Genomic DNA, 11,870 nt, shown 5'->3' on the forward strand with positions numbered 1-11,870 from the left:
AAGTTCTTTCCCATCCCCAATGCTGTGATAAAGTCCAGTAGAAAGTAGGCGATGCTGGCCCCTGGCATAAGGGCTCCTCAGCCGCTCAGAGCTCTTTAATGCCCACTGTGCTTCATGAATAGATCGAAGCAGTGTATCTGGGAACGCCGTAAAGCAATTAACTTCTATTCAAGCTTTGTTGTAAAAAGAGAGGGTATTGTAACCATGCAGAGGCCCGGAGTCAGTTCAACATCCTGTGGTTGTGGGCAAATCACTGTCTCCTGCTCTTTAACTATAAAAATAAAATCCGACCTTGTGTAAAGTAATTCTTGGGCTCATGCAAACCACTCCAATCATGCTCTCGGAGAATGTTTACGCGCGTAACACTAGAAGAAACGAAATGCTTTGTAGGTCATCACACGCACTTCTGGTGTTGCCGGAAGCTACGTCACTTTACTGTGCAGTTTGGAAAAAAACTATGGTGAGAAAGTGGTCGAGGTCTATGCAAAAGGGGACTACGGCGTTTTCCCTGCTCTGGATGGTTGCATTTACCATCTGCAAGTCTTTTCTGGCCACGGAGACAGATTTATTCAGAAGCTAGTGATTGGAATGCAGGTAGGAGGTATGGAGCGGGGCATTTCTTTCTCGCAGTTTGGAGGTTCGTATCACACTAGTCAGATGTGCCAATTAAGAAAAAAACGTCTGTTTGTGTGTTTCTCAGCTACCTCGGCTTTCTGAAATGTCCTGTTAAAGATTTATGTTTGTCACTATTGTGTGACTCTTGTTGCTCAGTTTATTTGCAGCGACTTTGTGGGCTTGGATATTAAATAGCTGACCTAGCGAAATGCACTGGGGAAATAAAAACAAAAATGCATAAATTATCGTTTTTTCTATTTTCAGTTTGCTTTTTTTAAAACACATTTCTCTACTTCATTTTTTGGTGTGCTTCAGGGAATGTATTTTAATGGTGATTGGGGAGAGAATTATGTGGAGTTCTGGTCAGAGCTGTCCGCTTTGAAACTGGGAACCAGGTTCCAGCCCTGTTGTCTGCTCAACATCCTGTGATTATGGGCAAATCACATAATCTGCCCATGCATGAAACAGAAATGAATGTGACCTTCTGTATTTTAACTAATGCTTGTGTAAACCACTCCAGTTCTTTCAGGTCGAGTTTGCTCTATGTGAAACTGCTTAAAAATATTTGTAGCTATAGGAAAAGTTACCATGTTTTTTCTGCTTCTATAATTCTTGGCAGCTTTTGTTATACAAAATATACTATAAGCCCTTTGTACCATCATTATGCAAGGAGTTTTAAATATAAAGGTTCCAAATTCTATCTAGAATGGGTATGTGAAAGTCCGAATTGGCAGAGTACAAACCCTAATTTGAATGTTTCACAAGGCTATTTACAGCAGGCACATTAACTTACAGTGTTCTTATTGACAGAGTTTCTAATACTATTTGACATTAAACCTGTACAGTGTAAGATAGTTCAGTGACTTAAGGCCCATAGCTCTGGGTACACTTTGAAACCTGGTGAGGTGAACTCTGCCTTTTATCTTTCCAGTGTACTGAACTGCATAACAGTTTTACTGGATGAAAATGTACATGTATGTCAGATAAATAGACATGTATTAGGATACGTGCAATGAGCACCAATCCAGTCTCTGCACCACATGACCCTCCCCAACCTATGCTCCCTGCTCTAGTGAGCCTCTATTCAAGGTCCCACCCACAATACAGAAAAGCTCAATTTAACAATTGCTTGTAACCATCTGCAGAAAAGCCCCCATAGCAATGCTCTGTGGTGCTTGAAAAGTGATAGGATACATTGTACCCTTGCCACTATACTGGAATGGAGAGCATTTTGATCTGGATGCTATAGAAGTAACTTAAAAAAAATCCAAAGTTTTCCCATTAAGGTAATCCAAGGAAAACCCTGGAAGTGGTGGAGGATTAAAAGGGAAGGTGCCCCGACTGAGAATGGCTATAGTGTATATTTAGATTAGGTTCTCTGCAGCAAGACCAACTCACAATCCTTACATCCCCATTCCATTAGGTGCTACAAAGCCAGAGTCCCCCTCACCATCTTTACCCTCAAACCAGATGATACTGACCTAGATTCCCTATTAGAACTTCTCCCAGCACCACAGCAAATGTATGCCTAGGCCTTACCAAAATTGTCATAACACTTGGGGAATTTCAATTTATGCAAAATAATGTAAATTTCACAGTGCTAAAGTGTGGGCAATTCTGTTCTGTATGAGACTGGTACAAGCAGAAAATAACTTGCAGGAGATATTTTTAACTGGACCCCTTGTCTGCCTGTATCTCACAAGACTTTGGTTCGTGGGATATGTCCTGTTGTTCAACTTTTGCATAGGTGGCGGTAAAATTTTGCTTCACATACTTTTGTTCTCTAGACCCAGTACATGTTTGTAAAAGGAGGGGTGCAACAATCAAGAGCCACCCACCAGGGGATCCAGCTGCTCAGCCCCTACCTGAAAAGGCTTCCTCAAATTTCTTTCAAAAACAGGTCCAAATACATGTTGGAAGACGGGCGTTGCTGACAAGCCTTGGGCCCATCCACAAAACCCTGGCTAGGTTCCCCTCCCTTCTACCCTGCATCCCAAAAGAAACATCCATCTCACCCACTATTTTCACTGTTCTTCTCTATCCCATTTCCTATCCCTCCTCCAACTATATCGTCTGCCGCCACCTCTGTCTTTGCTCTTACCCTAAGCTTAGACAGTATATAGAGGTACAATTAAATAAATATTCAAGGCCAAAGAAACCTGACAGAACCATCTAGGCTCCCTGTCTGCCTCTATCTCTCAAACACTACTTAGTCTTTAACCCTGTCTTTTTTCCTGGTAACTTTTGAAGGTGGTGGGGTTGGAAGGGTGTGGAGGCTTCTACATAGAACGTTCTGATAACAAATATTGAGTTTAAATGGATGACTCAATAAAATATTTGTGGATGCTGATTCATACTGTACTTCAGGTGCTAGCATTCTTATTTACTTCATTCTTTCTGATGCTCCTATCATAAAATGTTGGCAAACTTTTACACAGGAGTGTAACACACCTACATTTTTCATATAACATAGTCTCTCACCTCTGCAACATCCAGCTGCCCATGCTCACTGATGGCCACCTGCTAATGCTCTCTCATGCTTGATGCTTCCCACACTCTTCTGTTTGAAACCCTCCCCTAAGCTGTGTCACTCACTCCCAGTTGCCGCCTCCTGCAGTCTGCCCAAAGGACTCCCGCCCACTTCTCCCAGGAGTACTGACCGGGGAACTGCAGCTGCCTATGTGAGGGAGAAGCAAAACTGCCTGGAGCACCATTTGGGGTCAGTCCAGCAGTAGAGGGTAAGTTAGAAAAACATTTGACGTTCTGTGAGTGCGTGGGTGGGAAGTGTTGCGCCTATTGCCCACACTGGTGACATGCTGACACTCACATAACAGCAGAAGTCCTTGGCAACTAGGCCTCCCTTGCATGATACCCAAACTTTGCATATGCAGGCAGCACTGTGCTTTGACAAACATTCTAGATTCCCTGCAAAACGTAATCCATATTGGAGTACATTTTTGACATGGCTACTGTGTATTTCTGGCACTAATTCACCAGTTTTTTTTCTCACTATTACACAGGACGCTTATGAATGTCAAATAGCCATTCAGAAATGAAACCTTTTTTTTTTTCTTTTTCAAAGCATGTATATATGACGGCATGTATAATAATGCTTTCTATTGTTATCTTCAGGTTGAGATGCAGCAGCTGGTGAAGGTTTTATTGGGCCCTATTCATTTTCAAATGATTGTGTGCTGAGACTAGTATTGGGCAATGATCAACTGAAAATTGATTCTTCAATTGGTAAGATATTTCAGTTAACTTAATTACCCTTCTGATAATGAACATTCAGGTCAAAGCTGCAAATTGTTTGTGTAAAAACAGTAATGAACATTACAATTTGTTTTCAGCGATAAAACCTTTAGGCTTAAGTGGTTCCCTAGCAGCTCACATTGTTACAGGAGTGTTCTTTTAATGATGTTTTGTATTGTCTTTCCACTCCTTCAGTCACTTCTACCCAGATAAGCAAGCCATACAGGGCTTAAACGAGAACTCTTGGTGACAGCACTGAGAGCACGCAGTGCATTCAACTCTACTTTGGACTTTCTTTGGTGGTCTAAACACTTATTTGTAGGCCATCATTGTAGGAAGCTGGCCTGGTGTGTGTTGAGTATCTATGGTATTATCACCTTATACCAGGTATTTCCTATTAGTGCATTGTAGCCAGTGTCTAGGAAGCCAGGCTCTCTAGAGGTAGCTGTGGATGAGCAGCCATGGCTTATCTAGAAGACATGCAAAGCTTATGCAGTACCACTTATAGTCACACATCACTTCCACACATGAAAGAACCACACAGTGTTACAAAAATAAAGGTACTTTGTTTTAGTGCCGCAAATACTAAAATGCTAGATAGGCAATACTTCAATAGCAGGTAAGTAAACACACTATTGTATATACAGTAGCAATCAGATACTGGTATAAAGAGCTATAGAAATCAGTGAAAAGCAATTGGTAATACTGAAGGCCGGGGGGGTGCCCAAACCATATACGAAGAAAGTGGAATGCAAAAGTCAGGCCCACCCAAGGAAGTGGAATTGGTAGAGGTGAGCTGGAGGAACTAGGAAACCCCAAAGGTAGGTACCTGAGTGCCTGCCAGCAAACAGGAGAAAAGAGGGAAGTGACTGTTTTTTCCCCCAACCCACCAAAAGGACTTCAGAGAAGGATATTGCAAGGCCCAGACAAGACTGCAAGAAACCAGAGGTGGATCCTGGAAGAGGAAGACCTGGAAAAGAAGAGGACCAAGTCCAGTTCATGTTGGAATGTCCGGTCATGGCAGGAGCCACTACCCACCCTAGTGTGGATGCAAGATCTGGTCGATGGTGAGACAAAAACGGTCAGCAATGCAGCACTGGAGCAGCTGAAGAGTTCCTGAGTAATGCAGTCGATGTCCCACACTGGATGAAGAATTAGTTGGTCTGTAGTGTGGAGAAACCACCAACAAGCCTTGGCAAAGGCAAATGTCGCAAATGAAGAAAAGTGGAGATGCCGGGACCCAGCAAGGTCCAAGGGGACTCAACCCATGAAAGGAAGTCCTGGGTGACCCTTAGCTACCTCAAGAGCCAGAAGAAGAGGAGGCAGCCCCCACAGGTGACCCACGGGCAGTAAGCACAGGTGTCACAGTGAGGCACACGCAGCAAACTTGGAAATGAGTTCCCCGTCGCTGGAGAAGCACACAGAGAGCTGTGTGTTGCAGGGAGGAGTGCTGGGGGCTGGGGCTACACGGAGGCAGAAGATCCCTTGGAGGAGTTGCTAACATGTTTTGGTAGCAGCAAGAGACGTGGTGCATGGGAGTACTGTCCTGCGTGGAGAGGGAAGAGCCTACCATCTCCAAAGTTGGACAGCTGGCAGAGAGGATCAAGGGTACCACTCCAGATCACCACCGAGATGCAGGATCCACGCACCTCAGGGTGAGAGGAGACCCATGCAGCCGGTGGATGTTGCAGTTGGTGCTTGCGGATGCAGGGGAGTGACTACTTCCCTCCAAGGGAGATTCCTTCTTGCGCAGACTGAAGACTTGTCACCCTCAGAGTATTCACAGCCGGGGAAATGTTGCAGGTGCTGGAAGGAGCCGGAGAAACAATGTTGCAGAACAGAGTTGTCACTGTAGCTGTAGATTGTAGGTTCCTGTTGAGTACAGTTGTGGTTCCAGTGGCCAGAAGTCAAAGTAAACATTGCAGAGGAGTCCTCCTGGTGTCTTGCACATCGAATCTGGGGACCCACCCAAGAGGGAGACCCTAAATAGCCCTGTAAGGTGGATTGGTCACCTAGCAGGGTGACCACCTTTCAGGAGGGGGCTGTGAAATCACCTGCCTGACCTCACCACTCAGATGCTCCCAGAGGCCTCTACCCACCTTGGATTCAACATGGCACAATCAAGTGGCCACCTGGAGGAGGTCTGGGCACCATCCCTGGGTTGGTGATAGACAGTGGAGTGGTTACTCTCATTTCCATTGTCCAGTTTTGTGCCAGAGGAGGGGCTGGAGGTCCCTGAACTGGTGCAGACTGGTTTATGCAAAAAGGTCACCAAATGTGCCCTTCAAAGCATACCAGTGACTTGGGGAGGCTACCCCTCCCAAGCCATGCACCACCTATTTCCAAAGGGAGAGGGTGCTGCTGCCGTCTCCCAAAGGAAAATTCTTTGTTCTGCCTTCCTGCGCTTGAGCTGATCAAGCAGAAGGAGGGCAGAAACCTGTCTGTAGGATGGCCTGAATACTGTTAGGAGCAATGCTGGGAGTCCTCTAAGGAGCCCCTAAAGTGCATGGAATCATACAATCAATACTGGCAACAGTATTTGGGTATGATTCTGACATGTTTGATACGGAAGTGAAAGGGTGCATGCACCTTTTCACGCAGCCTGCAAAAGCAGGCCTGTAGACATATTTTACATGGGTACCAATGGGTGGCATAATAGATGCTCCAGCCCATGGTCAACACCTGATCCCCCAATGCCCTGGGTACCATATACTAGGGACTTATGAGGGGGCACCAGTATGCCAAATGTGGGAGGTTTGTGGCCCAAACAACTAAATTTAAAGGGAGAGAGTCACTGGCGTCCTGGTTAGCAGGATCCCAGTGCACACAGTCAAAACATGCTGACAACAGGCAAAAAGTGGGGGTAACCGTGCAAAAAAGGGGTACTTTCCTACATTCATGTACTGGTCACTATGGAAATCTCTTAACTCATTTTTTAGGTCAAGCATAGCAGTGCACAATTGCTGCTTTTCTGACTTGTTTGTATGTATCTGGGCTTTTAACCACACCCATCACTATCGCTCGTTCATGGGCTTGCCTTTCAAAAATCCTTTGTTTTTAATTGGTAAATGCTTTACGTTTGTCCCTCCTTGGGGCTTTTTTGTTACCGCCTTGGCCATCAAACCTGTTACATGGATAATTGCTCTTTCGGTGATCACTTTGACTGCAAGCGAACTTCTTTTTCCTTTTGTTTTTTCTCCTTCGCGCTCAAGCTCAGGACGGCTGTGGCAGTTTGAATTGGCTTGCTTATGTCAACTCTTTTACTTTTTATTTTCAGTTTGTGTGGCAAGAAAAGCCCAGTTAGAAACTTACAATGCTAATAGCTTGAAGTCAAACAAACATGAGACTCATTGCATTGCAAATGCTTGTTTCTTTTCAGATGGACATGCTGCAAGCATAGTTCAATGGTGCTCCCTCCAATATCCATCGAGAGGGCAGCATATGTTGGCCCCAAGATGGTTACTCCCTGTTTGCACAGGCAACATCTAGTGACTCACAGCGTCTGGTAATTGGAGGACACACCTGCTGCTTTCAACCTTTGTACATCTGTGATTTATCCTGTATGTTGGAGGGGCAATGTGTAAAGACACTATGCTGTCAAACTATAGTGTTAATGTATGTCAGAGATTGAAACTGCAGATTCCATTGTCTGTTGAGGGGGAAAAATTATTTTCTATCATTATGTTATGTTGTAACTCTGGGACTGATAATCTGAATCTTACTTGCCCCATTGCTCGTACAGTCCTTTCTTCACCTTCGATCTAACAATGTCCTAGTTGCACACATGCACTTTTGAAACAAGCACCATAAGCAAAGCAGGGTTAAAAACATCTCTTAAGGCACTTTTTATGCTGGAGGGGGATCCAGTGATTTATGAAAGCAGCCAGTCTAAAAGAAAACCTAAAGTAACTTGGTTGAAGAAAGGATACTAATATATGCTTTTGTTATCTTTTTAGAATGTTATGACATCTCTGTGCAAGCTGGCTACCTCTCAACAACTGACCTATGAGAAGGAATCTTGCCATAATGATCTGCAATTGCAAAAGAGGACAAAATACTCTGAATCTGGAAACACACAACACAGTTGCTTGTTTCGTTGACTTTTTAAAATTCTTGTTGCTTGCTTGTAATGTTGTCTTGTACAGTGTCCTATTTCTCTTTGAAGCCAAGTACATGCTTTGGCTAAATAAAAGCTAACAATGGCAAGTCATTTCAATTCATTTTATTTCAGCCAATACATTGTTCGGTATATTGCCACAGGCCACCATATCAAAACTTAGAGTAATATTGTTTAGCTCAAATGAAGACACTGCACAGCGAGTATGGGGTAATGTCATGAAGGCTGCTACTAAATGCATGTTGGCGTACTTGCTGACATCTGCTTTCCTCACAAATTCATTTTATATCACTCACCACTTTGTTTAAAGAAGAAACATGTTTTAAACCCAATCAGATTTCTTTTTTTAAAGGGATGTCATGTTTCTCCCAAGTATTTAATTTCAGATTTGTGTTTTTAAATTAGACTTCATGAATTCTGGATTGGATAAATGTCATTCGGAGAATGTACTTGCGTCACAGACTCTAAAAGAAATTATCCAACCCTAAGTCACTATTTTAACATTAAGGAGTGATCCACATGCATTAAAAAACATTTTATGGAATCATTCGGAAGTAATCCCCATTCATAACAACCTAGAGTACCCACCCATTGGATACTCTTGGTTATTACGAATAGGGAATACTTCTGATTAATTCCACTGGGTGATCTTGGATGTTTTGTGCTGATATGGGGCTGTACCATAGTGTGTGTTTCCCCACTCTCCTGGTGTATATTAACTGTAATCTTTGGTCATTCTGCAGTAGTCATGAACTCCTCTAAAGGTAATTCACACTCATTATGAAGCTGTTATAAAAAATTCTGGTGTAATCCACATTCATTCTGAAGATGTTAAGAAATCATCCTGGAGTAATCCACACTCATCCTGAAATTGTCCTAAAATCATCCTGGAGTAATCTACACTCATTCTGAAGATGTCAGGAAATCATCCATGGGTTATCCACAGTAATCATGACATCGTCCTGAAATCATCATGGAGTAATTCACACTCCTCCTGAAGTTGTCAAGTAGTATTCCTGGAGTAGTACGAGATCATCACACATTTTTAATTAAGGTAATCAGGACACCATCCTGGAGTAGTTTTTGTGCTGACTCTGGAGTCATCTCATTTAAATATGTTATGTTATGTTATGTTATGTTATGTTATAATGGTTTATATAGCGCCTAACTGCCCAACGGCCTCGTAGCGCTTATACTGCCTTGGCGGTGACATACTGTTTATGTTTATACAAGAGATTTAAATTTTAAATAGCCAAGTCTTCAGTTCCTTCCTAAACAACATCTCTTGAGGGTTTGCTCTCATCTTGAGAGGGAGATTATTCCAAAGCAAAGCGCCTTGGTATGCTAGCGATCTTCCTCCCCATCTGGCTTTCCTCATTGTTGGAATTATGGCCAGATTAGCTGAGGAGGATCTAAGTGGCCTGGCTGGAATGTAAACCTGTGCCAGTGTTTTCAGCATTTCAGGTCCCTTATCAAATATGGATCTATGAAAGTGGCACAGGGTCTTGAACTGAATCCTTTCCGCTACCGGGAGCCAGTGTAGGGAGACAATTCCTGGCCGTATCGAATGTTGTTTAGGAATATTTAGTAGCATACGAGCCGCTGCATTTTGTACCCTTTGTAATCTTTGAATTACATATTTCGGAGAGCCTATAAACAAAGCATTGCCATAGTCAATCCGAGAGCCTATCAGTGCCTGGACAACCATTCTTCTGGCTGGGAATGGTAAAATAGTTAAAACCTTCCTCAGGGTCCTTAGCAGAGCAAAAGCAGTTCCTGCTATTCTATTCGCATGTTGGGCCATTGAGAGAAGAGGGTCCAGCCATATCCCTAAGCTTTTAATGAGACATTTAGGGGGTGGGAGGGTAGGCATCCCTCTCAGTAGGCTGGAATTGAATGGGGGCAATTTATTTCCAAAAAACATGACTTCCGTTTTGTTATCGTAAAGCTTCAATTTACTTTCAGACATCCAGGTTGCAACTGCTTTCATGCAAGGACCTAGTGCTGAGCCCATATCTGGGCGGGCATTGGAAAAGGAGACTATCAGTTGCCTATCATCTGCATATGATACCAGATTCAGTCCGAAAGGCTCGACTATACCTGCTAGTGGCCGCATATAGATGTTGAAAAGTAATGGACTTAGAGCCGAACCCTGAGGAACACCACAGCTACTGAAGGTGCTCCTAGAGATATACTCTCTCTCAAGTACCTGAAATGACCTCCCATATAAAAATGAGCAAATCCAGTCTAACGCGGTACCGGCAATTCCACATCCTCGCAATCTGTCTATGAGGATTTTTAGGTCAACTGTATCGAAGGCCGCCCTTAGGTCAAGGAGGATAATCGCGGTTTCCATACCTTTATCCATCCTCTTCCTTGCTTCTTCTGTGATTGCAATCAGTGCGGTTTCTGTGCCATGTTTAGGTCTAAAACCCATCTTAGTAGGGTGTAAAAGTTTTTTTTCTTCCAGAAGCGTGGATAACTGAGAGTGTACGTGTTTCTCCGCAAGTTTGGCAATTAGAGGCAGTAATGAGATTGGTCTATAGTGGCTCAGAATCTTAGGATCTAGATTAGTTTTCTTCAAGAGCGGCTTGACAATGGCCTGTTTCCAGTGGTCAGGTACAGTGCCGTCACTTAATGAGGTGTTAATAAGTTTTGTTATTATCGGTCCTAATGCTGAAATTCCCCTGGATAAGATCTGGGGGGGGGCAGGGTCTAATGGGGAGCCCGATTTCGTTGAGCTCAGTAAGTTGATAACTCTATCCAAACTGATAGGTGTAAAGTTTGTGAGAAGAGTTATCTCCCCGACCTCTTGGTTCATCTTCTCCTGCTCTTTACTAGGGGGGTTAGGGAAGGCTAGATAAATATCCTGAATTTTATTTAGAAATAAACTAGCCAGATCTTCTACATGTTGTTGTGGGGAGTCCCTAGTTTCTGCTTCCTCCCTTGGATGAATGAGATCTTTTAGGGCATTAAAGATCTCCTTGGGTGAATTAGCTGCTGCTTCGATTTTTCCTAAGTAATAAGTCGCCTGAGTTTTTTTAATTTCTAAATGATATTCTCGAATCAGATTTTTATAGTCCCTTTTCATGGATTCATCTTGGGTGCATCTCCATCTCCTCTCTTGCTTCCTACACTCTCTTTTCTTCTCTAATAGACATGCATTGTACCATGGAGCCGACTTCTTTCGATGGGTGCTTTTGGACGAGGAGAGAGGTATAGTCTCCTCTAGGCTGTCCTCTATCCATTTATTAACAGAGTGCGAAAAATCTGTTATGTTATTTATATTTATACTTCCTGGTCTATTTTTCTCCAAAGCGGAGATTAAATCTGTGGATTTTAATCTGTGCCATTTCCTTCTGCGGGGGGGTGCCCCCATGTGGGTGATCTTGTAGTAAGTGAACTGTAATTCCAGTTCTAGAAGGAAGTGATCCGACCATGCTAGCGGGTAAGATGATAGAAATTTTATACTTGGGTCATTAGAGAAAAACAGATCAAGTGTATGACCCTTAACATGAGTAGGTCGTTGAATAAGTTGTATTAAGTCACATGCATTCATGTCTGCTATCAGCATCTTAGTGGAAGCATTATCTGTATTTTCAGCATGTAGATTAAAGTCACCCAGCACTAAGAAGTTTGATTTAGTGTATATTAGTTGTGAAATGTTTTCTGCCAGTGACATTATGAAATCTCCCATGGGACCAGGTGGACGGTAAATCAAAACACCCGAAAGGGTGTAATGAGAGTTCACATACTCTCGCAGTCTTTAATTAGGGAGGGAGCGGTATTGATCTTACACGTGTCTCGGAAAATGACTGCAATGCCTCCCCCTCTACTAGGTCTGTCCACTCTGCTGATCTTATAGCCTGTAGGAAGGGCCATAGCG

At 43.3% G+C, this 11,870-nt stretch overlaps 1 long non-coding RNA gene across 3 annotated transcripts; it reads left to right on the forward strand.

Moving 5' to 3' along the window:
* Positions 1-448: 448 nt before the first annotated feature.
* Positions 449-8,073, forward strand: LOC138297301 (uncharacterized). Of its 3 annotated transcripts, none has more exons than XR_011204008.1 (4): positions 449-601; positions 3,233-3,353; positions 3,748-3,858; positions 7,824-8,073. It is a non-coding gene; the product is annotated as an uncharacterized lncRNA (long non-coding RNA). The 3 variants fall into 3 exon arrangements; XR_011204007.1 differs by having other exon boundaries at positions 598-637; positions 3,198-3,353; XR_011204006.1 differs by lacking the exon at positions 3,233-3,353 and having other exon boundaries at positions 449-594.
* The last annotated feature ends 3,797 nt before the right edge of the window (positions 8,074-11,870 follow it).

The sequence above is a fragment of the Pleurodeles waltl genome, chromosome 5 (assembly GCF_031143425.1).
Source record: "Pleurodeles waltl isolate 20211129_DDA chromosome 5, aPleWal1.hap1.20221129, whole genome shotgun sequence".
Lineage (NCBI taxonomy): Eukaryota > Metazoa > Chordata > Amphibia > Caudata > Salamandridae > Pleurodeles > Pleurodeles waltl.